This window comes from Leptosomus discolor, chromosome 1 (genome assembly GCF_034619465.1).
Source record: "Leptosomus discolor isolate bLepDis1 chromosome 1, bLepDis1.hap2, whole genome shotgun sequence".
Classification (NCBI taxonomy): domain Eukaryota; kingdom Metazoa; phylum Chordata; class Aves; order Leptosomiformes; family Leptosomidae; genus Leptosomus; species Leptosomus discolor.
In genome coordinates this window covers 173168927-173196547 of record NC_141391.1, presented here as the reverse complement: position 1 = coordinate 173196547, position 27621 = coordinate 173168927, and positions in this window count along the sequence as shown.

Genomic DNA, 27621 nt, shown 5'->3' with positions numbered 1-27621 from the left:
GTTTTTCCATTCTGCTCCATGGGACATGACTCTGGAACAAATATTAGTTTAAACCTATGATGTAAAGGGGAAAATGATAAAAACAGACCAGCAATAAGCTATAATAATCATTATAATGTGTTTTATGCTTTCACAGTGCTTCTGGTTTATCAGCAAGTGCAGTTATGGATGGATTAATATCTGCTGTTTTCAATGTCGTACTCTGAGGGTACTGCTCAGATGAAGAATATATACTGAAGAATAGCCAACAGAATGAGGAGCCACACATAAGAGTATCTCAGAATACCTATTGCAAATTAACCAAATAACCACTAAAAAATTAATAAATATTCAGAATATTGGTTAAAATCAATTATAAACTGAACTCCTTCTTTTCCATTTAAACATTAAAAGCGCATTAACAATGTAGCGCTAAGCGCGTAGCGTGCAGTAAATATTCTCTGTGATGTCAGCATTTATAATTATGTCAATCAAGACTTCAATTCTCAGGCATGTAATTACCAAAACACTACTTTTGAGCAATCTAAACTTGAGAAAGACAGTTATGACATGAGATCAATCTTCATATCTTTCAGGTTGTGCAGCTATCTCTGAGTGCTGCTTCTGCACACAGCCTTATAACTTCCAGGTAACCATTGTTTTGCATGTTTGACATAGAAGGAAAGACATTTGTTTGCTTCTTTCACATTTCTCTGTCTTTACATTTACATCCTACTTTTCCCCTTTATGTTCCCTTCCCACCCCATCTTCTCTTTTTTCTGGTACCAGATTATACGGCTCAATTTTTTTTTTAGAGCAAAGCGTACAATAGAACATGTATTAATTCCATTAATCTCTATTCAAGTGAGGGTGAGGGGGGAAAAAAAAGTTGTTGATGTGTTAACATTCATTTAGTATCAAGGTCATTCCTACTAAACAAATTTCAAAAAGACACAAGAGCCCTACTTAAGCATTTAGGAGTTAAAATGAAGAAAATATGCATAATAATACACACTGCTGTCATCTAAAAAGAAATCTAATCTAAAATGGTTTATATAATGTCCTTACAAAAATGGAACCAGGATTTTTCTCTATGCTTTTGCAAGCCTAACATATGCAAATGTTAATATATTTGGATCTTGCCAAAAGGTAATAGCTATGATTATAGAATATAAATTCACCTTTATTCAGAAAACACTTTAATGAGATACATTTCACATGGCACTCAGTGACTGTATTCTAAAATCTAAATAACATCACTGAACAGCAAAAATGAGTTTGATACTTAGTAGACAGGAATGCAATACTCATTAGGGATTCTGCCAGATATATCTGTGATCACTTCATTGTGCATTGTTTGGGAAAGAAATCTTCTCATAAGACTATCTGAATTTTTTCATCCAGGAAATTTGGTTTCAGGGCTTTTGTCAGGGCTGTTGTAATTATTGAAATGGACCCCGTGCCAATAGTTTCACAGCCTGGATGTGCTTTAATTTTCATTATACTGAACTTCATAGGATTGTATTGACTAAATATTTATTTTGCATCCATTCTTCCAGAATTGGTGAATATATAGCCCTTAGAGTCTTTCTGCTTGTTGTAGCTTTCCATAAAAACAAAAACTAAAATAGGGACTTATGCTGGTAATAAGAAAAAATGTGAGAGCATTCATAGAATCATAGAATCACAGAATGGTTTGGGTTGGAAGGGACCTCAAAAATCATCTAGTTCTAACCCCCTTGCCATGGACAGGGACACCTTCCACTAGACCAGGTTGCTCAAAGCCCCATCCAGCCTGGCCTTCAGCACTTCCAGGGAGGGGGCAGCCACAGCTTCTCTGGGCAACCTGGTCCAGTGTCTCACCATCCTCACAGTAAAGAATTTCTTCCTAATATCTAGTCTAAATCTACCCTCTTCCAGTTTGAAACCATTACCCCTTGTCCTGTCACTACATTCCTGAGAGGGTCCCTCCCCACCTTTCCTGTAGGCCCCCTTTAAGTACTGGAAGGTTGCTAGAAGGTCTCACCAAAATCTTCTCCAGGCTGAACAACCCAAATTCTCTCAGCCTGTCCTTATAAGGGAGGTGCTCCAGCCCCCTGTTCATCTTCATGTCCCTCCTCTTGACCCGCTTAAGCAGGTCCAGGTCTTTCCTGTGCTGGGGGCCCCAGAGCTGAATGCAGTACTCCACATGGGGTCTCACGAGTGCAGAATAGAGGGAAGAATCACCTCTGTTGACCTGATGCCACAATTCTCTTGGTGCAGCCCAGGATGTGATTTGCTTTCTGGACTGTGAGCGCACATTGCTGGCTCATATTCAATTTTTCATCCACCAGCACCCCCAAGTCCTTCTCCACAGGGCTGCTGTCTATCCACTCATTTCTCAGCCTGTGTTTGTGCTTGGGATTGCCCTGACCCAGGACCTTGCACTTGGCCTGTTGAACTTCGTGAGGTTTGCACTGGCCCACCACTCTCACCTGTCAAGGCCCTTCTTGATGTCAGCCCTTCCCTCCACTGTGTAGACCGCACCACACAGCTTGGTGGTGTTGGCAAACTTGCTGAGGGTGTGCTCAATCCCACTGTCCATATCACCAACAAAGATGTTAAACAGCACTGGTCTCAGTACCAACCCCTGAGGAAGGCCACTCGTTGCTGGTCTCCACTTGTACATTGAGTCGTTAACCACAACTCTGTGCGACTGTCCAGCCAATTCCTTATCCCCCAAGTGGTCCATTCATCAAATCCATGTCTCTCCAGTTTACAGACAAGGATGTCATGTGGGACAGTGTCAAATGCTTAGTACAAGTTCAGGTAGATGACATTGGTTACTCTTTCGTTATCCACCAATGCTGTAAACCCATCGTAGAAGGCCACCAAATTTGTCAGGCACGATATGCCCATGGTGAAACCACGTTGGCTGTAACCAGTCACCGCCTTATTTTCCATGTGCCTTAGCATATTTTCCAGGAGGATCTGCTCCGTGATCTTGCCAGGCACAGAGGTGACACTGACTGGCCTCTAGTTCCCTGGGTCTTCTTTTTTTCCCTTTGTAAAAATGGTGGTTCTGTTTCCCCTTTTCCAGTCAGCAGGAACTTCACCAGACTGCCGTGATTTCTCAAATATGATAAAGGAGTGAAAAACAGAGAAAGGGAGGGAAGGTCGGGGGAGTGGGGCAGGGGAAAGCAGTGTTCAGCTAAACAGAAAGGTGATATAACTCTCTATAATATGTAATTAGCCTCTGGAATTCATTCCTACATGAGGAATGCCACAGCCTATTAGTGAGGTTGAGAATGTACCTGACTTTAAATGAATCAGACATTTATGTGAGCCGTGGGACCATCCACAAAATTAACTATAGGCTATTTTATTATTATTGTGACAAAGACAGAGTTTCATTGATTCTGAGCATATGCAGTCACACAAGAGTGAGAGTTAAAAAAAGGCATTTCTTCTGAGGAAAGGTTATTCTTTTTCTTCAGACTTTCTTAGACTTTCCACTAAAGTGTGTGCAAGTGGCCACTTGCAGAGAGGGGATGTTGGAATTTACAGACTCGCTGAATTTCTCTGTTTTGATAGCTTTTCTACTTACATGACATATTTTCCATAACTTACCCAGGAAAGACTTATCTTTGCATGACTGTAGTGAACACTGGTAACCTCAGTCACTGTATTTGCAAGAACAATCTTCACATCTAATAGCTAAAAAGAGCTCTGCAGAGCTAACAGTTCATACAGCAATACTCTGGGGATGTGCTTAGATGTGAATAGTTCCTCTAGGCTAAAAGTCATATTGTGCAAGGTGAAAGGGTAAGCTAGGACTGGAAATAATTGTGTGGATTCCTTCATGAATAGTCTTCTGGCATGACAGAATGAAAGGTTCAGCAGCTTCCTGCAGCAGATAGGAAATCAATTTGAATAATAAGCTACAAGTGTAACTGAACTCTGGACAGGTGCATGTTTTGTTAAAGACTGTCTTCTCTAGTTGTTTTTATACAGCATAGTAGTAATGGGAAAAGAAAAGAAAGCACTAAATATTTAAACATACAGATTTTAAGTGTTGTCATTGGAATTTTTTGTTTATGAACCTGGAAGTGAGAGAAGAGAGATGGAAGCTGAGTAAGAATCAATTATCATAAGGGTCTTTTCCTATCTAAATAATTCTATGATTCTTGGGCATTTATGGTTTGAAAAGAATTGTTAGGGAAAGTAAGAAAAATCACCTCCTATCTCTTGTAAATAAATGACTAGGAATTTGGCAGCTGCCAAATATAAGGTCGCATGTGTTGAAGTTTGAGATGATTAAGATAGGAGAAATGCAAGAAATTGCATTGGACAAGTGAGAGGGATGATGTTTTTTCTGGCTGAGTATGTAGTCTACAAGATCCTGGACTGATTATAGTCTAAGTGTATTCTTCCTTTTGAGAATAAGTCTTCGTTTATGTAGTGAACCTAGTTATTAGCATCAGAGATCAACTGACGAGTGGTCCAGTGAGGCAACTAACTCCTCTTTCCATTTACACATGAGAAGGTTTATTCTGAAAGATCTTGTCATATGAAATTATGTATTTTCTCTTATTAATCTATTCCAAATTATTTCTTTACCAGTCCTATGCTAAAGCCTTGCCTTTCTTATCAACAAAAGAGGGATATCAATAGCTCCTTTCTTAAAACACTTTTGATAGATTTTGTGCTATATGGGAATAGGACACTATAGCATAACGTGGGGATAGTAAACATAGGGTTTAAAAGACTCAGCAGTATAATCTATCCATTTCATTCATGCTGCTGCTTCTCAAGATGAAACACCCTGTAGATGGAGAACAATTAGTACAGGACATAAAATCATTACATCTAGCTCTTGATTACATGCTTACTGTAAGTGCTTTAACTAAGCTAATTATGAACAGGAAAAATCTCTAAAAGAGCTCAAAGGTCTAGCTTGAGGTAACGTACCAATCAGTGCTGGCACTCTGACAGACACTTGAAGAACAGCATGTTCATCATATAGGTACTTCCCTTACAGTAAATTAGTTCATATGCAAACAAATTCAACAATAGGAGTAGCAACAAGAACAATGAAACTAGAAAACTTTCTGCTCTTGCAAATCATTTTGGTATTGTCTTCTTTCGTTAGTCTCCAAAAGGCTCATGACAACATCCGTGAGGTATGGTCGTAGTCGCTTTGGAAAGATATAGGAGGCTCACCCCTGCATCAGCTCATTAGCAGATGACTAACTTGGACTACATACCTTGGATTACATTACCTGTCTCCTTGATAGATGCGGACACATTGTTGGAAGTAGAATAGAAATGAGCCTGTCCCATTTAGAGACTGCTTCTTCATCACATTTCTTAATAAAAAGAACATGATAAAACCGCATAAAACCCTCAAAAGAACTCACACAAGGTTGCCTGATTTTGGTCGATAGTCCTATGACTGCTGCAAGCTAACCTATTTCAGACGTGAGGAGATAAAACTGAAGCTAACAATCTTTTGGGGGATTAAAACACATCTCTCTCCAACCACATGCCGCTAAGGATGTTGTCTGCTCCACTAGTGGCTGCTTATCTCATCCTAGCCCTGCTACATGAACTTCTGAATTTCCACAATGTAGTGACTTCAATTCCATACAGAACAACTGAAATGTATTCAGACTGGGGCTCCTTAAATTCCCATACCAGTAAAAAGGCAAGGAATAAACTGTTCCCCCTAAGATTAGGTTCCTTATTTTGTAGCAAGGGAGGTCTTGAAGAACGTAAGAATAATGAAGCACTGGAGATTGTGAAGTATCCATCACTGGAAATATTAAAAGCAGGTTATAAAATTGTATGACAGGAATAACATAGATCACTTTTGCCTTTCGATAGATTTGATAACTTCACAGTCCCTTCCAACAGCGCTTTCTACCATTCTGTGACTGGGGAGTAGCCAGATTTTCATATCTTAGAAGGTTTCAGTCTGAAACATTTTATAACACAGGATTCCAATACCTTACACTTAAAGTGTACACTAATATTGTTGCATATAATATTTTTTAATTTGTCAGCTCTGGGAAAATCATCTCCAAAAATGAGTGAAATTAAATGTTTTTTTTTTCTTACCACTGAAGAGATAGTACGATTATTAGTACTGAGATTTACAAACAAAGCCTCTTGGATTTATAATGTATAAAGAACTCAGGGTTTACACATGTGCTGGCATGATATATGTGATTTTGAAAGAATTCATTAATGTCCAAGGGCACTGATCGATTTAAAACTCATGCAGACCTAATGAAGTTTGTAACTTCTAATATGTTGTGTGACTGTAACAACAACTGTGTGACATTAATCTGTCCATTATGCAGTTGCCACATCAGCCTTCTCACAGATAAAAGCTTCTGCACTGGTATTTGACTGTGAAGCTAATAGGAATCTCTCCGCTGTTTTCATTATTCTACATTCTCCCAGCTTTGATATAATACTAATAATCTCATTTATAAAGTTCTTTTCTTCCTTTGTCCTTTCAAAACACTGAAGACATGACTAGCATGATAAATAAATCAAAATTCCTAAACTTCATGGGAAGAAAGTCTGTGTGCATGTGAGATAAACAGAATGACAATGATAACCCAGAAAATAGTGGGAGAAAGGACAGAGATGAAAGACCATTTAAACTGAAACAGAAAAAGGATAAATTAGAATCTTTGTCTTAAGACAGTGAGAATCACAGAGCAGATCTTACTTATCCATTATGGTGTTCATAATGTTGACTTTGTTGTTCACTTATTTTTAGAATGAAATTTTATTATACCGTATTGCACTGCTTCCATGAAGATGTGCTAAAATATATAGTCAATGAATCAATGTTCTCATTACTTTTATGCATGTTGAGATATGATGAGAAGTCTCATTCTTTAATATCTTCTGCAGTTTGGAAAACAGTAATAAAAGGGATTTTATATCTATTCACATGTAACTGACTTTCCAAGAGACAGAGCTGACTATAATCACAAGTTGTCACTGCTTCTCGTATGCAGGTATTAGGCATTGGATCAAGATGACATCCCATACTGACTGTGATGATTGCCTTCATTTTTGTCACTCACCTGAAGAACTTTTAACAGTTTTAGTGACAACGCTGACAGGTAAATGCTTTCCCAAAGTTTTAATCTTTGAAATTTTTATTGTCAAAAAACACCAAATGATAACTGTTTTCCACTAGTGGAATGGAAAACAAAACAATGACTGAGTGGCCTCTTTTTCGTGTTTTTGACTGTTAGTATTGCTATTATTTCTATTACAATACCATTTAGAAACACAGATACATTTAAGACCTTGTTTTTCAAGGTTCTGCACATTCTCAGAGTTGAGGAATTGTCTTTTGCTCCAGAGATCTTACTGCGTAAAGTCTTATCTTTTCCTCCATTGCAAAGCTTTAATTTAAATGGATTTAGGTTCTGTGTCTGGACTCTGTCATACTGCTATAAAACTGAGTTATTGTGGTTTAGCTTATGCCTGAAAACGTGTATTTAAGAATTACATCGTTATATCATTACAACTTTCTGTGTAGAAAAGGGTCTAAATAAGGTGAGGCTGGGAGGCAGGGAGAAGGGGGAGAGATAGGCAAGGGAGCTTGCCTGATCTGCCACAGATCACTTTTGCTATGTTTAGTCTGAAAGGGAAGTGTATGTTGGGTGAAGCGAGGCTGGTTGCGGTAGGGCTGGCATGCGGGGACCAGGGACCTCCCAGGTCCCTCTGTGACAGCTGCAGCGAATCAAAGTAATGTGAGACCAGGACATGAAGACTGTGAGTCCAATGTGGATCCCTTGCTTCTGGCAAAGGGACTACCTTTGGCCATCTACTGCCCATCTACTCCTCCAGCACTTCAGTGAGAGAAGCTGCCTTCACTTTTGACTTCTGTTTTCACTGTTGCCCAGTGATTAAGCAGTCAGCCTTGCAATGGTCTTGAGGCTACCATGTCCCAAAAAATGTGTGAAGATAATGGATGTTTTAAGAATGCATTTTCTTATGATTTCTTTTGTCAATGTGTGTCTTAAATGTTGCTGGCTAATTGGCTGTATTCCCAGCTTTCATAAATAATATAAAGTCTCATGATATTTAGTATTTTTGTAAAGCCTCTGCAGCTGGAATTAAAGAGATTGCAGGACATCTTTATTTTAGAAGATAAGCTTCAAGTTTTAATGCTTATTTATAAAACCTTGACAAAACAAAACAAGTAATCTGTAAGATCTCTGAAAGCAGAGGGCTAGTAAAAAGAAACACAAAACTATTTTTTTTACAGTTCTATTTTTACGCCAATCCTATGATTATCAGAGGTTTGACTCATGATTTCGGATGGTTGAAATTGGCAGGGTTGTCAAAATAGAAATCTTTCCAGTTTCAAAAGTAGTATTCTGGTTTCCAAAGTGTTTTCCCAGACAGTCTGGTTTGATCTCTACTCAAAATGTTTATTTGTTCATTTACTTCACTGTAGTGTATAAACAGTAGTGAAATATGTCACAGATGTTTTCTCATTCTTTTATTTTTGTGTATGGTCAGATTACTAGATTTTAGTTAGGAGTAATATTACCTGTGTCCCTTTTCTTAGTAGATTGTCATTACTGCTATGTGAGAATGGGAGAATTTCAAAAGATATAGATGTTCTGTTGCTGTGAATGCATCTGACATCTGTGCTTTTGGTTAGTTAAAAGTTGTTGATGCTTTTCATATGATCCCTTGGGAACTTAACTTGATCTTTGAAATAATTATGCATCCAATTATCCATCCAATAAACCTTGCCTTGTCCTTGATGCTCCCTAATTTCTTCACTTTGGTGAAAATATGTCCTAGTTTAATGAAAACTGTCACACTACATGGGGCCACATGTACGTATATGGCATCTAAATGGAAGAGAATGATGAGAGATGAGACATCTCCTCTTTCCCTCGCTATATCTGAGATACATTAGGATATTCAGAGCACGCATGGAATTAGTTGCTCAGACAGATCTTGCTCATAGCTATACGCAAAAGATCATATTTTAAGTCAGTCTGAGAAAGTTAATAGCTGACCAAAGCACAGAACTTTCACCTTACATTGACCTGGAATGCTTCCTTTTCTTTCAGCTTATCCTATTCTTTAACTACATCAACAGACTGTCAATTGACCTGCATAGCATAGGTGTACCATACCATGCCTGGGAACAAATGATTGTTTCTAAATGCCTATGAAGTGTCTACATTGTTAATTATAGTCAATTGACAGTCAATTTGTTCTTTTTAGGAAATCAGAAAAAAACATTCTGTGCAGCGATCTGCAGGAAGATGTATCTATCCATTAAGATTTTTAATACTTCATTGTTTTTAATTAATACAAATCTTATTTTGTTCAATAAAAATAATGAAAATTACTTAAAATAAAATCTTGAAAGCATGTATGCTTGAGCAAATAACAAATGGTTCAGCTCGTTAACTGACTTCTCATGCATTTCCCATAGTAAATCATTGTCAGCAGATGTTTTTTTGCCAACAGATGGATTAAAGTTAGAAAGGACAGTTTACATTTAAACAGAACACTATTCACAGCTACACTTAGCTTTTTACAGAAAATGAGAGTAGGAAGGTAGAAATTGAGGACGGGAACACTGAACTGTTTAATCTCACTTGGCTTTCTGTAGCCAGGGATTGCATCAATTGAAAAGAACGTCTCTGTTTATACTTAATTTGATTGAACTATATGTGACATTAAGTAGTTTGCACTATAGGAAACCTCATGTTCAATGATGGCACTTTCAAAAAAGGACCTTTACACTACTTTCTTGAAAAAAATAGCTATGAAATCTATACTAACATGGGGTTACAAAGTCAGAGAATCTTAATTTTGGAAGTATGTAATTATCAGCAGATTATTAATATTAAAAATGTGATTTGATACACTATGAAGTCAGCAAAATAATGCCAAGTCTTGGTCTAATGAACACCTAGTTTTAGTTTAAAGTGGTACTATATTAATAGGGCATGTTGTATCTTCAGAATCATTCATAATTTAGCAAGCTAATGGCACCTTGCAGACATAGTCATAAATAGCAAACAATGTTCTCGTTTAGATTTTACTTCTAGACTTCATTGAAAAACAAAACTGCTTTTAAAAAATATAATGAAGATAACTTTCCTGGTGGGAGGCTAAAAGGCAAAGACAAAAAGTAAGGTGCATAATATAAATTTAAAAATGCTCAAAGATTCGGAATTTTTACATTGCACTATGTCATAAGGAAAGGCTTCTGAGCAGAATAGCTTGAGCAGAACTAATCAACAAGTAGACAAAAGCTGTCCTGGTTGGTATGTGGGTGTGGGTTACTATTTTTTACATAATATTTGTAACATTCTAGAATTTTTAATTTTTTTTATTTTTTGTGTGGATTACTTTTTCTTTTCAGACTCAATCTCAAGAGAAGAACACGTTGCAGCATGTGGATATTCTTTCTTTTAAACTAACATACTAGTGGTTATCTTTGCACAGGGTTTTCCTGTTGTAAATGCACTGAATTAGATCCTTATGTTCTGTGGGAATACAGTTTCTCTAGCAGTTTGAGTAATCAAAAGCTGATAGACCAAGGCACTGAGTATATATCTATATATATATGTATATATTTATGTATATGTATTGTGTGTAGGTGCCCAGGGGCTGGCCATGAGAGGGCTGCAGGGGCCTGGACACTGCCAGTTCCAGCTGGCTCCGACCAACCCCTGCAGGGCACCACTGGGCCCTGCAGCCACCATGGTGGCACCTCTGGGAAGTTACTCTGAAAAAACGATGGTAAACACTGAGAGCAAGGAACAGCAAGGCAAGAAGAGGAGGAGGTGCTCCATGGCAGGGCTGGGCACGCCCCGAAGGGACTGCTGTCCATGTTGGACCTTGATCAAGAGCAGCTGTAGAAGTGGCCTGGTGAGAAGAGGAAAGTTACTGAACAGAAGAAAATGCCTGCTGAAAGCACTGACGGAGAAATTGGCTGCCACCCTGGGAGCTGTTCCAGACCCTGGAACCAGAAAACACCCTTGGAAAGTACACCTGGGTTATCTAGAAACCAGAGATACCATGCTGAGATACTGTTGATAAGTACAAAAACAAGGGACTGCAATGGCAACTTACTGTCTGAGAAGGTAGAAAACAGTCTGGGAAAATAAAATGGGTCTGAGAGAACAGGAAACAGCATCACCTATTGGCTTTTACAGGTGAAAAATAGGAATTAACAGCATCAAAGTAGGCTGCTTGAAGTGGGATGTCCTATGCCCTCTTATGTCTCTATGTTATAAAAAGGACTTACTTTTTATCCAAAATTGAGCCTCTCTCTGATATCTTCCTGTGCTGCTTGTACTGTTCCTTTCCTGTGCAGGCTGAATTCTGCATGACTGCTCTATGAGACCTTGGACTCTCATTGGGGATGCCTGGCTAACTCCAGGCTGTGACATGGACCACCTCAGAGGTGAGCATCTGCCTGTTATCTTATTGTTCCCCCTTTGGGCCCACTTCTGAGGTCAGTTTGGTTTGTCCTCCCACCATGGGATGGGTGGGTCCCCCTTTGGGATTGTTTTGTTCTCCCATTTGGGATGGTTTGGCCCCTTCTGAAACATGTCTAATTCACTTAACATTGGTATTATATATCCATATAAGTAATCTATCATATCTGCTGTACACTGTTGATAAGTTGCTTCACTAAGTTCTTAATAACCTGTAATAGGATATACCTACTTGGTTATTGCTGTTATTGATTGTTGCTAGACAATTGGTTGCTGTTATTAACTGCTGCCATACTATTGATTGATACTATATTATTGCTGATAGTAATTTGTAATAGCTTGATTATATATATTAACTTTATTAATTGTAGGTATACTTGCTAGTGGTGATTAGTGTGGTATTTATTATAATCCATAATAAAGCAGAGAAATATAGAGGCTGAAGCCTCTGTCCTTCTGTATTACAGAATCCTACGAACCCACGGTAGCAATCTCTACATGCCTGCAGGCCAGGTAACCCTTTAGGTCATGACAGATCCATACCAGAGCAGAGGAAATCAGTAAGAAGGAAGGAGAAGCTGGAAAAAAACAATGAAAAACAAGGAGTGTCAGAAAGAAACCACTTTGTCATGACTCCGACCTCCTGCACCACAGGTCACCCCACCAAAGGGACTGAGTAATCTGTGACAATGACAAAGCGGAAGAAGACCAGGAAAAGGGAAGGAGAGGAGTCTGAAGTGAAGTTAGGCCTAGGAAAGGGAGAAGGAAGGATTTTTGTCTTCCTTGTTTCCTAATACCTGAATCAGTAACTACATGCTGAGTTAAGTTAAATATATAAGTTAAGTCATTTCCCAAGTCAAGTCTATTTAGTCTGCAACTGTAGTTGGCAAGTGATTTCCCTGACTCTGGTAGTCGTATTACTGGATACTGCTGAGAAGTGCCTGAATCCCTTTTTATTCCCCCCAACACAGTGTTTATCCACATGGATAAGATCCATCTGAGGCTTCTCTTTAGGCTCAACAGTCCCAGCTCTCTCAGCCTTTTCTCATAGGAGAGATGCTTCAGTCCCTTCAACATTTTCATGGCTTTTCACAGGACTCGCTCCAGTAAGTCCATGTCTCTATTCTACTGGGAAGCCTAGCACTGGACCCACTGCTCCAGATGTGGCCTCACCAGTGCTGAGTAGAGAGATCACCTCCCTCAACCTGCTGGCAACACTCCTCTTAGTGCAGCCCATATTGCAGTGGGCATATTGCTGGTTCATGGTCAGCTTGGTTTCCACCAGGATCTCCAGGGCCTTCTCTGCAAAGCTGCTTTCCAGCCAGCCGCAGCTGTTGAGTATTACTTGTTTGCTAATTACACTTACTATTGCTGACTTGTGCAGTATACTGAGTGTGGGGAGAACTTCTGGGGGGAACTCTGAAGTTTTGGTAGGGTTCTTTAAACCGTTTATGACAATTCCTACGGTGTCTTCCTGCAGATGTCTCTGCTTCTGCCTTAGGAGACTATGAACTACAGTAGTCAAGTTGGAAAATGCTTCTGATTGGAACTACATTACATAATTTCAGTGAAACCATCTTTCATAAATCTAGGAACCAGAGGTAAAGGTGCATGGAGTGAGAGTTTGGAGTGAGGTTTTGAATCGTTTTCAAATTCATGGAATCAGGTTCGAGTCACTCAACTGGGTACGGAGTCTGCAGCCTGAGTTAGACTCCTAGGTTCTTTTCACAGCCTGCAGAGTTCTAGCCACTGCAATCTGTGGAGTCCAAGGTGTGATTCAGCTCATCCTAAATGAAACATCTGTATATGGTGAGACAGTTTGCACCCAAGTGCCTGTTTCATTTCACTGACTATAAATAGAGTCTATCCTTCCTTGCTTAAGTATCTACAGAAAAAGGAAAATAAAACAGACTGAAAATATTCCAATCTATTTAGTTTCCTTCAAGAATAAGCAAGCTATCCTCTTTTCCTCATTTATGCAAGGTGTGACTGTTTGAACAGAGCTAAACAGAGGTATAGATTCAATGAGATAAGTTCTCCTACCAGATAGCAGAGAAAATTAAAAAAAAAAGTAGTTCTATCATCTGAATTTGTTGTTATCAAAATAATCTTTAAGATTACCATATTCTCTGAAGGAGTTTCATTCAGAAATGGTCTTGTACATGAAAATAAAGCACACATTATTACATGCAGAGCAATTACTTTGCTATTTCATTGGGTGAATTATAGAATTTGAGAGTTGTAAGAAATTCCACAGGATACTTTCACATCCCTAAGTGGAACACAGGGAAAAAAAGCTTTCTTGTGTCACATTTCCTCTTCAGCCAGCCCTGGAGCATATGACCTGCCTGAAGGTTGACCAAGCACTCACCACTGTGATATTATTCTGTGTGTTGCTCTACTTCACTTCTACTTTACTTCTACTTCACCTTGTTTGCAATGTATTTCAGAATAGGACCAAGGAGAAATCACGGTCAGAGAAAACAAAAGCGTTTATGTTTTCTTTCTGTTTATTTCATGTGAGAAAATAGAAGAGTCAGAAATTTCGAGTAACTTATTTCAAAGAGCATACTGTTAGTTCTCAACAAGGAACTAACACAATAAAAAGGCTTTGTTTAAGAAAGGCTAGTTAGCACCAGAAAGAACTAATAAGAGTTAGTTTAACCAGTGCATGTGTATACCATCTTTGTATCTAATGCTGCAAAGAGCAGAAAACCAGAAGCAGAAAAAGCAGAAGTATGGCAGGAATTTGAGAAACTGTAACTCAAGGCAAGAAGTGAAATTTTTTTGACTCGTGACAAATGGTCAGCCGAGATGAGATTTGGGACAGTAATTAACTAAAGCAAGCAAGCAGAAGATCAGAAACCAAAACATCAAACATGGATGTTTTAACTAAAATGCTTCTTATCTAATATTTTGGCACACCCAGAGGTCAGTAAATAGTTTGAACCCATTAAAATTTCCCCTGTGCAGGATGAGGGCAGTTCAAATAGAGGAGAGAGCATTCTGTTACCACACAGATCAACAGACAGCAGTGGGTAGGTTTATTAAACCTCAGTTTCAAATTTCTAAGGAGAATAAATAAATAAAAAACCCACCAAGTTTCCATGACTATCTCAATCAGAAAGTCGATTCATTGTTAGGTTTCAACTATTGTTTTCTTTTTCTAGATACAAGTTAGGAAATAGTGCTATTTTCCCTCTTAAGAGGTAATTTCCTGACTTTTGGAATAATTATTCCTTCTAACTTCCCACAGAAGTGCTGTTGTGTGGCCGTCAAAAACCTAACCATATGTGTTCAGCCACAATTTCCAAGTGATGTCTTTGCTACTTGTGATTTAACTGCTTTCCCAAATGGATCCAAATATGCTCATATCTTCATGGAACTGGGTGATCCAGGTGGTAAATCATCTTATTATTTGCCATATGAAGTTTCTGCAGAAACCCCACATTACTCAGATTCTGGAGCTGCTGGAAATGTTTTATACATGGTGCTTGTAACTCTGAACATTGAAAGAAAATTCTTTACTAGTCATGAATATGGAATTTGATTATATTTGATTAGCTTTTATCTTTAGTTTCAGCTTTTACTACATGATAACTCAAGCTTCAAATGCTGCTTGAGAAATTAATAGAATTAATTAATGGAAGACATTAATCAAAAATAAATAAGTACAAATTGAAAACTGAAGAGAATACAAGATTTTGGTTTAGAATTTTACAGATTAACCATGGAATCTGTGCTCTCGTAACCAGTTTTACTCTCCCCCTGGTGTATATAGGCTGTGTGTTTGCGTTTATAATGGAAAACAGTGATCAGTATCAATTCTTCAATTGAAGAGCGTGTATTCTTGTACTATCTTTAAATATTACTTATGGCATATGTAGACATTACTATAAAATAGAAATAGCACTAATGAAAAAGAGAGATCATAGAACCATAGAATTGTTTTGGTTGGAAAAGAACTTTAAGATCATCAACTCCAACCATTAACCTAACACTACCAAGCCCACCACTAAACCATGTCCCTAAACACCTTTTGAACACCTCCAGGGATGGTGACTCCACCACCTCCCTCGGCAGCCTGTTCCAATGTCTAACCACTCTTTCAGTAAAGAAATCTTTCCTCATATCCAATATAAATCTCCCCTGGTGCAACTTGAGGCCATTCCCTCTTATCTTGTCATGGGAGAAGAGACCAACACCAGCCTCACTACAACTTCCTTTTAGGTAGTTGAGAGAGCAATAAGGTCTTCTCTCAGCCTCCTCTTCACAAGACTAAACAATCCCAGTTCCCCCAGGCGCTTCTCATTAGACATGTTTTCCAGACCCCTCACCAGCTCCGTTGCCCTTCTCTGGGCACACTCCAGCACCTCAATGTCTTTCTTATACTGTGGCACCCAAAACTGCATGCAGTACTCAAGGTGTGGCCTCACGAATGCTAGAGTACAGGGGCACAATCACTCCCCTACTCCTGCTGGCCACACTATTTCTGATACAGGCCAGGATGCTCAACTGTTATTTGAGTCCCTCAAACTGTAATTATAACTCTTGTCATTTTATTGAGGTTTTTTTTTTCCTAAATACAGCAGTTTCTCTCTGTAGATTGAGACTTCATATAAGTATCAGACTCAGATATGAATTCGAGTTCATAGAAAATAGAATGTCGAAACTTCAGGAACTATGAGTCACAATAGTTTTACAGAGTAGTATGACCAAGAATTATTACATTGTTATTATTTATTAGAGTATGACAAGGGACCATCCTATATGATAGATTTAATGATTATGAAAATGACTCTGACACATGTAGATATCATGCTATGTTCCATAAAAAACCTCATAAACCCCAACAGCAATGAAAAAACAAACAAATAAACCCCAAACCCACAAACTCCGAACTGAAAACTAAAACTGTGCTATCCAAGGTTTATTGCTCGTGCATTGACTAACGTTTCAAAGTTTTAAGCAAGCAGCAAAGCTAGCTTCCTTAAAAATGATCTAATAAAAATGTTATCTTAACCTACAATTTTGCCTAGATTTTTCGATGTATGTCATAGAAAGGAAATGAAGGCAAAATATAAGCTGGGTTTTTTAAATATATTTTTTGGTCAAGGAAACTTTCCATTCAGTTAAGTGAAGTTAAAATGGAAAAAAAGTCATAATGGTAATTTGTTCCATATCATTCAATACTCTAGATGAAAGATAAAATGCCAGCATTTTTAGAGGCATGGACGTAGAAAACAAAACATTTCCTTTCAGCTGTATATCAGTATTCAAGCAACAGCTTAGAAGTTATAATGAGCTGGATTCAATCAAACTCCCTTGACCTAGCAGGAAAGGTATCAAAGCAAAATTGAGACCCTTTGCTGAAGTAAAAGAAATGTTAAGACAGAGCACTGCAGTTAAAAACCCATAATATGCTCCCAAGCATATCTGAGAAACTTCAGACTTGCACTTATTTATTTGAGATGAGAATTTGAGACGCTTAGCTGATTGCAGGAGCAAAATGTAAAAGTATTAGGTCAAAAGTTAAATGTCTTGAATGTTAAATTGCTTCTTAGATCTTTAGTAATGTTACAAAACATTAGGATTCTTTGTATGCTAGTGAAACTGATCCTAGGTGTTAGGTTTTGCTTGGACTTAATTTAAATTCCTTTACATCTTAGCATAAACCATAAACCAAATCTGATAGAAAAAGTCTGTTGGCTTTCTTTTTTTCCTTTCTTCCTTTTTTTTTTTTTTTTTTTTGGATTATAAATGCCACTGCTTTTTGTGTTAACTAGATACAAAAATAGAAAGTTCCACTAAGAAAAAATAATTCTTTCATAATGTAAAAAAAAATTACACCGTAACATGAGAATATATTTTGTTACCATTACGTTAAGTCATGAAACACTTGTGATATTTCTAGTTCAAATCAAACCAAAAGGATAAACTGAAGATTTCTATAGATGTTTAATGGTTATCTCAAACTAAATTCTGACTGGTTTTACACCTATACAGAAGATTCCATTAATCTTGAAATTGATCACTGGTGACTTTAGAAGACAAGATTTCTATACTTTCTTATGTACCATTAATCAGGTAAAAGGGTTGTCTTGTTTTGAAAGACAGGTGTCTGCTGAGGAAGGCAAGAGCCTCCCTTGAAATGGAAAAATGCAACCCCCTTCCCTCCAAATTATTATAATTTCGAAATTAAGGGGCCTTCAGGCAAAGATATGGGGAATAGGAATAACAGTTCTTTACTAATATATATATATATAACACAAGGCAGGGAAAAAACAAACAACCCACTGGTTTACACTGACAGAGTCAGGAATACAACCTGCCACCCTGTTAGGGTGGCAGTAGCAGTCCGATAAGATGATGGCTGCAGTCCTCCTGAAGCGATGGGTGTAGTTCTGTCGAAGCAGCGATCTTGTAAAAGGGTCTGGTCTTCCTCCGAAGGTCCAATGGTAGGTAGGTAGCTCTTGTCCTCCTGAACTCCAGTGGGGGGGAAAAACTCTGGGAATCCAGTGGAAGAAGGCTGCTAGGGTGTTCGAGATCTCCGTTTTTATTTAGCATGGACTGCTTGGCTCCTTCCCCCCGGGCGGAGCATCTCACAATGGGATGGGGAGTCGTGAGGCAGTTCCTTGATGGGCCATTAACAGGAGATAGTCCAGAAGCGAGTTATCGATGGGTCAGGCGATAAGGCATTGTTGTGCCCAGTAACAGGAGATAGTCCAGAGGGGGCAGGCAGGGAGCACCGCTGCACCTGGTCTCAACAGCTCCTGAAGATGGTCATAGAATATTTATTTTTTTTTGGGGGGGGGGGGGCACATTTTACACTGTAACCTAGGACAAGGGTGTGGATCCCAGTCTTAAAATTTCATATCACATGCAAATGATCGACTTCTTTCTACACAGCTACAGTGTTCTTCAATCTGAAGCTTCAGTTTAAAGTCATCCTTAAATTTAGCAATAAGAAAGAACATTTAATCAAAATGAAGATCCACAGAACTCCTGTATGTGTTATACATTCACACACTGGCTTGACAGCTAAAGCAAAAGATGTATAAACAAGATAATCACATTAAAACCAGTAAACTAGTCACCTTATTAATGTGAGACAATGAATGGTCTAAGAATTTCAAAAGTGTTTTGTGTTATTCAGTGTTAACATTGCTTTCCCCTGTCTCTGAAAATTAATTTCACAGAATACTATGTACCAGGTTTGGTTTTGGACATATATCAGGTTTTAGAGTAAGTTTGCTTCAAATCTATTAACCATAGCCTTAGTGGACTACGTACAAAAATTTCTGCCTGTCCACTGTTTTTATTAAAAAAAGAAGAGCAGAGCCAGAATAAAGGTACTGAAGGCTCTTATAGCCCAGCTTCACTGGCGAGAAAATGATCTTTACACCAGCATTACTGAAAAGCATGGCCCAACACGAAGAGATTCATAGAGCCAAATGGTTGATGCTGAGGGCCTGATATCCACACTATATGCGTGGAGGGGACATGGGGACGGGGGAACAGAGGTTATATACTGAACGACTGTTGTAGGTTAGCCCTGGTAGGCAGCCAGGCCCCACACAGCCACTTGCTTACTTCCCCGCAATGGGTTGGGGCAGACAATCAGAAGGGTAAAAGAGAAAACTCATGGGTTGAGACAAAGGCAGTTTTAATAAGTAAAGCAAAAGCCGTGCACAAGCAAAGCAAAATCAGGAATTCACTCACCCCTTCCCATCAGCAGGCAGGCAGGTTGTTCAGCCATCTCTGGGACAGCAGGGCTCCATCACGCATAACATTTACTTGGAAAGTCAAACACCATCACTCCGAATGTCCCCCCTACCTTCTTCTCCCCCAGCTTTATATACTGAGCCATGACATCATATGGCGTGGGATATCCCTTTGGTCAGTTGAGGTCATCTGTCTGCTTGTGTTTCCTCCAAACCTATTGCATACTTCCCATTTATTCAGTGAGGAGCCACAGTGATAAACAGAGAAGGCCTTGGTGCTGTGCAAACATTGTCCAGCAATTTCAGTATGTCATCAGTTGTTTCAGTCACAAATCTAAAAAACCAGTACCATATGAGCTGCTATGAAGAAAATTAACTTAATCCTAGCTGGTACAGCTACACTTCTGGTCCTGGGGACTGAATGTCCATTAACTACTGCAATGCATCCTCAGGTTTAACTTCATTGAACAGAAATACAACTTGTGCACCCTGAGACCACTCTGCAGTATGAGCCAAAGCGTGGCTAAAGCATTTGTTTCAAGAGCAAAAGTTTCAAACTAAAATACTGATGTGGATATACCTGATATGGCCACACAGGAACAATTTGCTTATGAAGAATAGAGCCATACAGAGCTTTGAAAGACCTAATATATTTTTTATTTAATGCATGGAGAAGACTGGAGGAATTCAGAGATTAAGTAAGTGACATGTTTAAGTCTGTGGCCAGGGAGAAATAGTGTGTAGTGAATACAATGCTGATTAACAAAACTTGTCATAACCTCACAAATGTTGCAGAGAACAAGCCACATGATCAAGACAAAAAACCAGGCATGTCCAGTAGCAATGAGAAAAGTGCTAACACATCATCATTGAGAATACTCTATTCCAGACACCTATTCTATCCCCTACAATTTAAGCAAAATACCAACAGGCATTGCAGAAGGTACTGCAAGACCTTGGCTTTTTTAGAATAACAGGCAGCTGCTAAGAAAATGGTTGCTTCCTACATGTTACAGATAAACTGCAAACTTTCCAGATAAAACTTTTCCTTTCTCACAGTAAACCTCCATGACCTTTATACAGTACTTTAGCTTAATTTCATACATTCTTCTTGTCATTTACATCACATTAATTGTATTCAATAAAGCCAGATAAGTCTGGTAAAGTAACAGAATAATCAGAATATGGGACAAAACATAATTTACCAGGCTATATACAACAAAACTTTTAATATCATGATGTGCAAGAGACTAATTGGCAGCCAACTACCAGTGCTGAGCTACTTCAAAGGATTAATGGCTATCTGGTATATTATACTGCCATTAGGAAGTACTACAGTACTTGAGAATGGAATAAATTTGTGAGTGAAAGAAAATAACTGATGGAATACTGAAAAAGGCCTCTACTAGATAAAGATAGGCAAATTCAATTATAACTTTTAACCCACTTGAAAATCCTGGGCTTGAATGCCAGCTCAGGCTTGAGTGATTGAATTTGTGCATTTCTAAGGGAAGACTGAGATAACAGGGGGAATGACAGATAAAAAGGTAGGGAAAAATACGTAGTGAGAGTTGGAAAAGATGGTAGGTGCAGTAAAGTAGTGATATGAATGAGTTTTAGAGGTTTGTAAAAGAAAAAAATCTGCACAGAATAGTATTTGTAATGAAAGCATTAGGTTCCTCCTCAACTGAGATTGAAGTTAGTTCATTTATATGCTCACCTTTCCTTCACCTAAATCGAACCACTTTTCCAGGCATTTTTGAAGGCAGCATATGGGACATGTATTTAAACTGAGTTTCACACAAAGCAAACATCCTTCACTGTATAGCTCTTTCCACTGTTGAGTAAGGACATCAGGGTAGTTACTGTTGACTCATACGACTTAGTCTCCTTTCATTACTTTTTTTTTTGTTCACATCTTGGCATTGATTTTCTTAATTAAAAAATAAATTGTACTATTACAAACTAACCAGCTTGCACATATGAAGTGGACTATGCAATAGCATCTTCGGTTATGTTTGAGGAAAAAAGTCACTGAGATAGTAATTAAGTCTGTAATTCTTGCCCATAAGTGTCAAGGGGCAAGGGGTACCTGGCGTTACTGACCATATATACCCCACATGTGCGTGCTGCTTTGTGTTGCTTGCTCTCAGGGGATAGCAAGAGCAATCTTGAAGAGAAGTGGGAGCCAAGGGTGACAGCAAGGCAGGCAGGGCAGACAGCTTTTTGACAGGACTGCCTGTCACCCAATACCTAAGGAGGAAGAGCAGAGGAGGCCCAGTAACAGTAACCAGCTTCAGCCAAGAGTCCAGTGAGTACCAGACAAGTCCTTGGTGATGAAACAGGTATAAGATTGAGCCAAGTTGTCAAGTCAGTGGTCAGGATCAGCTAAGCCAAGCGTAGTTATACCTAAAACATATCTCATGCTGTAGGTATGGACCAAATGCAAGGACCTGAACTTAAAATGCAGTTCTCAAATGAAGAGGGTAAAACCTTAATGAGCCACAGCTCATTCTCACAGCTTTTTCTCATACAGTAATCTGACGTAGGTTTTCACAACTGTACCACTGTAGGGACCTGGCAGGGAAGAGATTGTGGAGACTGATAGTGTGCTCAGCTCTCTGGTGCTTGCTTGTATGGTTGAAAGTGTAAGTTAAACCCCATGATTTATTGTGTCCACTCCTTTTTACAGTCAGGTAGGAAGGTAAATCTCTTGAAAGTTAATAATTGTGAGGAATTATGGGACAGAATTTCTGATAAGAGGTAGACAGGTTCTTCCACCTTACTTACGTGTATATGGAAAATAAATCTTAGAACATCTTAGATGGACATGGCATAGGAAGGTGGGCTACAGCTACAGGTTGTTCTTACATTTCAGTTTTGTAACTTCTAACATATTCCAGGCTTTGTACCTACTTTGATTTTCAGGTCTCTCTGTTCCTAGTATAGGATAAGGAGTTTATAAAATTGTTCAACAACTTTCTTTTTATTTTTCCTGCCTTTTTTTCCTAAAAAAAAAAAAAAAAAAAAAAAAAAGGTTTAGTTATTTTTCCTTTAAAATGAAGCGTTTATGCATTTCTTATATAGTTTGGGTTAGAGGGATCCGTAGCTGCAGCTCCTGTAATTAGAATCTAACTAACCCTATACTTGAGTGAATCAGCAAAAAGTCTTGTCTTTACCATAAAAAGCTTTAATTAAAAATTGGCCAAATTTCCAATTGGATGCAAAGATTTGATATGATAACAAAAGATTACGGTGTTGGCAGAAGTAAATCCACAATTTTCGATTTGTCATGTAACTTTTTTTTTTTTCTTTTAGGATCCTTTCAGTCTGCATGATTCTCTCTGTTTTAAATGAGACAGTGATTTATGTCAACTGCACGATATACATCAGTATTTTCAGTCTTCTTTGCATCGTAAAGTACTAGAGGTTTGATTTTATTCCTCATGGAGCTGAAATGCTATGTAACTGAGCTGGCAGAAGAACCTAAGGGAAGTGATTCAGCCACAAAAATGGAAGGGATTAATAGACTCAGTTTATGTCCAAAGTGCATTTAGTATATACCGCACAGAGCATAACATTTTGCAACATTCTAAGCGTATATTCCTGCTTCTAAACTTAGGGATCAATTTCTATCTATCCAAGTTTCTGATTATAAACATATAGACATGTTTTATATACACAAACATATAAAATACATAAAATTATTTCATCTATTGTAACTGGAGATATAGGAGCATTTTTGAGATACATTTGTTAAGTAAAAGCTGGTTTATCTGAACTGCCATTTTATCAAATTTCTGGAAAATATTTCCTGTCTTTGCTTTGAGGAAAAGTCCTATGAAGATGTGGCTCTAAAAAAGAACCAGAAACTTTTATATTTTTATGGTAGTAGTTAAATGAACTAGGCAGCTATTGTTACAAGAATATTTTATCTCTGTTTTCCTATGGAAACAATGATTATGCAGTCATGCTATTGTTAATGTGTGCATCCCATAAAGTGTGAACCTGTTTGTCAGTTTCAGTTCACATGTGGCAGAGTGGTGGGAACTTCAAACATAAAGAAAATCTTGCAAGTTCTGGGAAACTAGATAACTAAATAAAGGAAAGAAACCTTATTAAGGCCTCCACAGTGGGAAAAAACTGTAGCATGAGCCAACACTGGGGAGTTCAGACACAATGCAGACAGGGACCTATGTGAGAAAAGTTGTAACTGAAGTTCATGCGTTATTAAAATCTCGTAAAATTAATTCATTCCAAGATAATTAATTAATTTATCCGAGGAAATAATTATTCATTCATTGATAGAATGATTTGTTTAAGCAAGTTTTGGACTCAGAGAGTATTACTTTGATTTGTTGTACTGGTGCCTTGTATCAGTTTATTATCTGAATACATTTAATTGTTAACATTCAAAGATTTTTTTTTTTTGTTTCCATTCATTATTCTCCTTCTATCTCACATCTTTTCTTGTTTTCTCTGAATGTGTCTGAGACAGCTTTATCTGCCCTGGGTGTTAAAATTCCCCCCCAACTCCCTGGGGTACAAGGAGAAATTTTCAAGTTCAGTGACTATTATACCTTCCTTGATGCTGCCATGACCTATTCAGTGGCTTTCTGTAGGGTCAAAGGACTGGAGAGACTGCAGGAGGAAGCAGGATAGGAAAAGTGGCTTATCAAGTTTTTGCTAGTTGGGATTAGGCAGGTTCAGCCACATAGAAAGCCTTTTCAGAAGTACTTAGCTTCCCTTTCTGCCTAGTATATTGCTCCAGATATTACCCCTTCCCCAACTTCGAAGAAATCACACTTGAAAAAATAACACTGTTGAGATACTTTTCATAGGAGTTCAAAGACATGAGATCTACTTCTTATTTCAGTGTATTGGAATGAAAAATATTAGGTCCCAGAGCATACCAAAAGGCCATAGCTGTGTAGATCAGCCTCACCTGGAACCTGTCTGTGGATCTGGGGACTCCATTTAAGCTGAGGCCTAGACACCCTCTCCTTGCCTGAGTGATGCTGTAAGTACATATGTGCCTAGTCCTGCTATATACTGTTCTGCCCTTTCGGCTGGTCTTGTTGGATGGGGCTTGGACTCAGCTTATATGTAGCCTTATCTCTACTCCTGCCTCTAGCCCAAGTCTCCTGCCATTTTTGACTGGTCTTCCTGGCTGGACTGTGGACGTGACTCATTGCCTTGCCTTGTCTGGGTTGGTCACTGGGACCTATTGCTTCCACTGCCCCTGATCAGATATCATAGAACTGTGAGAGCATCTCTGCCCAGCTTGGAGTGCTGGGGTCATCATGGATCCCAGCTCATCTTGGTCTTGGAGCAGCCCTATTCCTGCTGCTCCGTGACAGCTGGGATAGTTTTCCTGAGAAAATTATTTTAAAATTAAACATATATAAATTAAATACACAAACGTACTTTTTTTTTATCTGTTAATGCTAATAGCAGTTTCACTAAAATATTTGATATAAGAAGATCTTAAGTATGAAAAGAACTAATTAGTGGGTATATATCTTGGGATTTCCATTTCTTATGCTACTGAAATAATCTAATTGATAGCAATGGAGCAAAAAGCAGCTGTTCTAACTATGAACTTTTTCTGTATTTGTAATGAAGCTTTATAGCAGCCAGCCAGAATACTTGTGTGGCTGTTTTGAATAAAATCATCAGTACCTGCAGGATAAGCCTCACATTAAGTTTCTCATAATATCTGGCCAAAAAACACAGTAAAATATCAATTAGAAAGAAAGTGCTAATCTAGTGCAATGTTTACTTTCACAGGGCATCTGATGCATAGTTCTGTCATCAAGAAAAACAGATATTAAAATATCAGAATTTAGATATGACTAATCTTGGCTTACTTAAAGTTCAGGTTGATTAACACAGGAATATAAAGATCAGATATGCAAAGTGACTGATACAGTGGGTTCCACGAAACTCAACAACTACTCCCTCAGGAGCCACATTATTTTCCAACAGCTAGAAGAATATAGTCCTTAATAAAAAAGGTGATTAAAGTTTCAGCATTCTGCTCGTTTACTTTCAGGGAAACTAAGATGAAATTGAGACTGTCATTTTTGTCATGGTTACGGTATCATTAGGAGTCTGCCCATTAGTTCCAGGATGAGTGACTCAGATGTCCTGCTGTCTGTATCAGACCAAAGTGTTTGGCTGGGATCTAAATCCATCACCTCGGTTAGAAGTAAGTATTCTATGGCTGCTGTAAGTGAGAAATAAAGTGTTATATGATCTGGGGCCAGAGTCACTGGGATACCCTTAGTAAGAACAGAATCTCAGATTAACAGGTAAATATTTGAAAATCTTTATATTTAATGCTTGCCGTGGTATTGTTTTCGTCTCTCCCTCTTCCCCCCTGGCCTCCCTTTTCAAATTTAAACTACCTCCACTTGGCTAGGATGGGAAGTAGAAGTGCTGAAATATCTAATCTTGTAAGACTTCCAGCCCAGCTGTGGAGAATCAAGTAGCTTTAAACAGTTGGAATACAGTTCAAAAGAGCATCCACAGTTTTTGGTGTTTGTCCAAATGTTGAGACATTTTGTGGTTTACCCATCACTCTTTGTAATGAATTAGAAAGTAAACATACTCCGTCAATGCATAAAAATGATATGAAAGTAAATCTGCTCCTGACCTTGCTGTCCACTTTCAGGCATGACTTTGACTGGCTTCAATGGGAGTTTCACATAGGGAATGGCTTCATGATTAGACATCTGTACTGCAAATGAGATAATATGTATTAATGCATGTATTTTCTCTCTGGAATCAATTACAAGTGAGAAAAGAAAACTGTGAATATGATAACTTTCCCATGGACTGAAACTGTACAGCTACTACCATTCATCTACGCAATGCAATTCTAGACGTAAGCATAGCAGAAGAAAGACAAGATTAAAAGGTACAGGCAAATGAAGCATGCCCTTTTTCATATGATGTTTGAAACTAGAGGAAGGGGCTAGGGATGCAAAAAGGTTTTTCTGCCTTCAGTCACAGAACCTTTTAGAGTGACTGAGAACAATACTCTTAGACTGCCCTAGAAACAACCTGTAAGAAAAACTATTGAGCTTGTGAAAACCAGTGAGACAGACTTTCCCTATCTGGTGCAGTAGAAGACAAATGATCTCTTTCATCCTTACGCCATGCATTTAATGAAAACTTAGCACCAGGAAGGGTCATTGTTATGGGTGTTATGGCACTATGATGATGTGCAAAAGCGGCCCCAAGATGATGTTAAAAAATTATTTTCCATCAAGAATTCAAAGTGACCAGCCGCTACATTTGAAATGACCAAATTGTTACTTTCAGAGAGTTAGTACTCCCAAATTATTCTAGGCTTCACAGATTACTGAATGGTGCAATTCCATGCAGTGTGCTTCTCCAAGCACTCTGCACAGAGTGCCTCTCTTCCTCTCTGGATCCCAGTCTGAGGGAAGCACCTTCCTTGGTAGTCCGGGAGAGCAGAACAGCATGTTGGAGGGGGCTGAAAAGCAGGGAGGCAATTCTATAGCGCCCGGTGTTAGCTTCCCTTTAAAACTCCATAATCCTGCTGGCTCTAGAGCAGCAGGGGGAACCTGGGGAGCTGGGGGATATTTCCCCTTATCTTTCCTTTTATAGTCCTTGATTGAATTGAAATCTGAGGGATACAGTGAAAATGGTTAATCAGCATCTGAAGAAAGAAGTGTGTTGCTCTTGATGCATGTGGTTGCTTCTAGGTAGAACAGGCTTAGTCAGGTACAAGATAAAAATAGCCTGTTTTATTTTTGGGGTTTTTTTGTGTGATTTGTTGTTGTTGTTTTTTTGTTTGGTTGTGTTTTTTGTTTTTTGTTTTTTTTTCCCAATGAATTCTTTGTCTGAGAAGGAGAGCTTTGAGTTGGAGTAGTGAGGTATGGCCAGTTTGACTAATTTGTCATGTTTGGGAAGTCCTGATTTCTCCCCACTCCCCAACAGAGTAAAATCTTTGTTCTTCATTAAATTTGACAAAATGTTGGATGTTTCTGTGAATTGTACTAGAAAAAAATGGTGCAGATATAGGACTGGAGGTGGGTGTAAAAGCTGAGTTGGATCCTGAAGTGAGACAACAGAATGAGTGGTAGAGAACTATTTAGACATAGTAGGTGGAAGGTGACACTTTAGAATGAAGTGTTTTGGTATATTGGAAACACTGTAGTTACACAGAAGTATAAAATGTTAGTTTCAGAAAGGTGAATTTAAACTCGGGAAGGATAGCAAGGTGCTTTAGTTTCTTGCGTACGTCTTCATTATTAGGCACGTGCTGCCTTTCATATCCTTGACAAAAAAAAATGTGCCTTTGATAAAAAATTTTCCCAGTAGGAACTTTATAGCCCTTCACCCCCTATACCTTATGGAACAGACTGTCTGAGAATGCTGTGGAAGTCCTG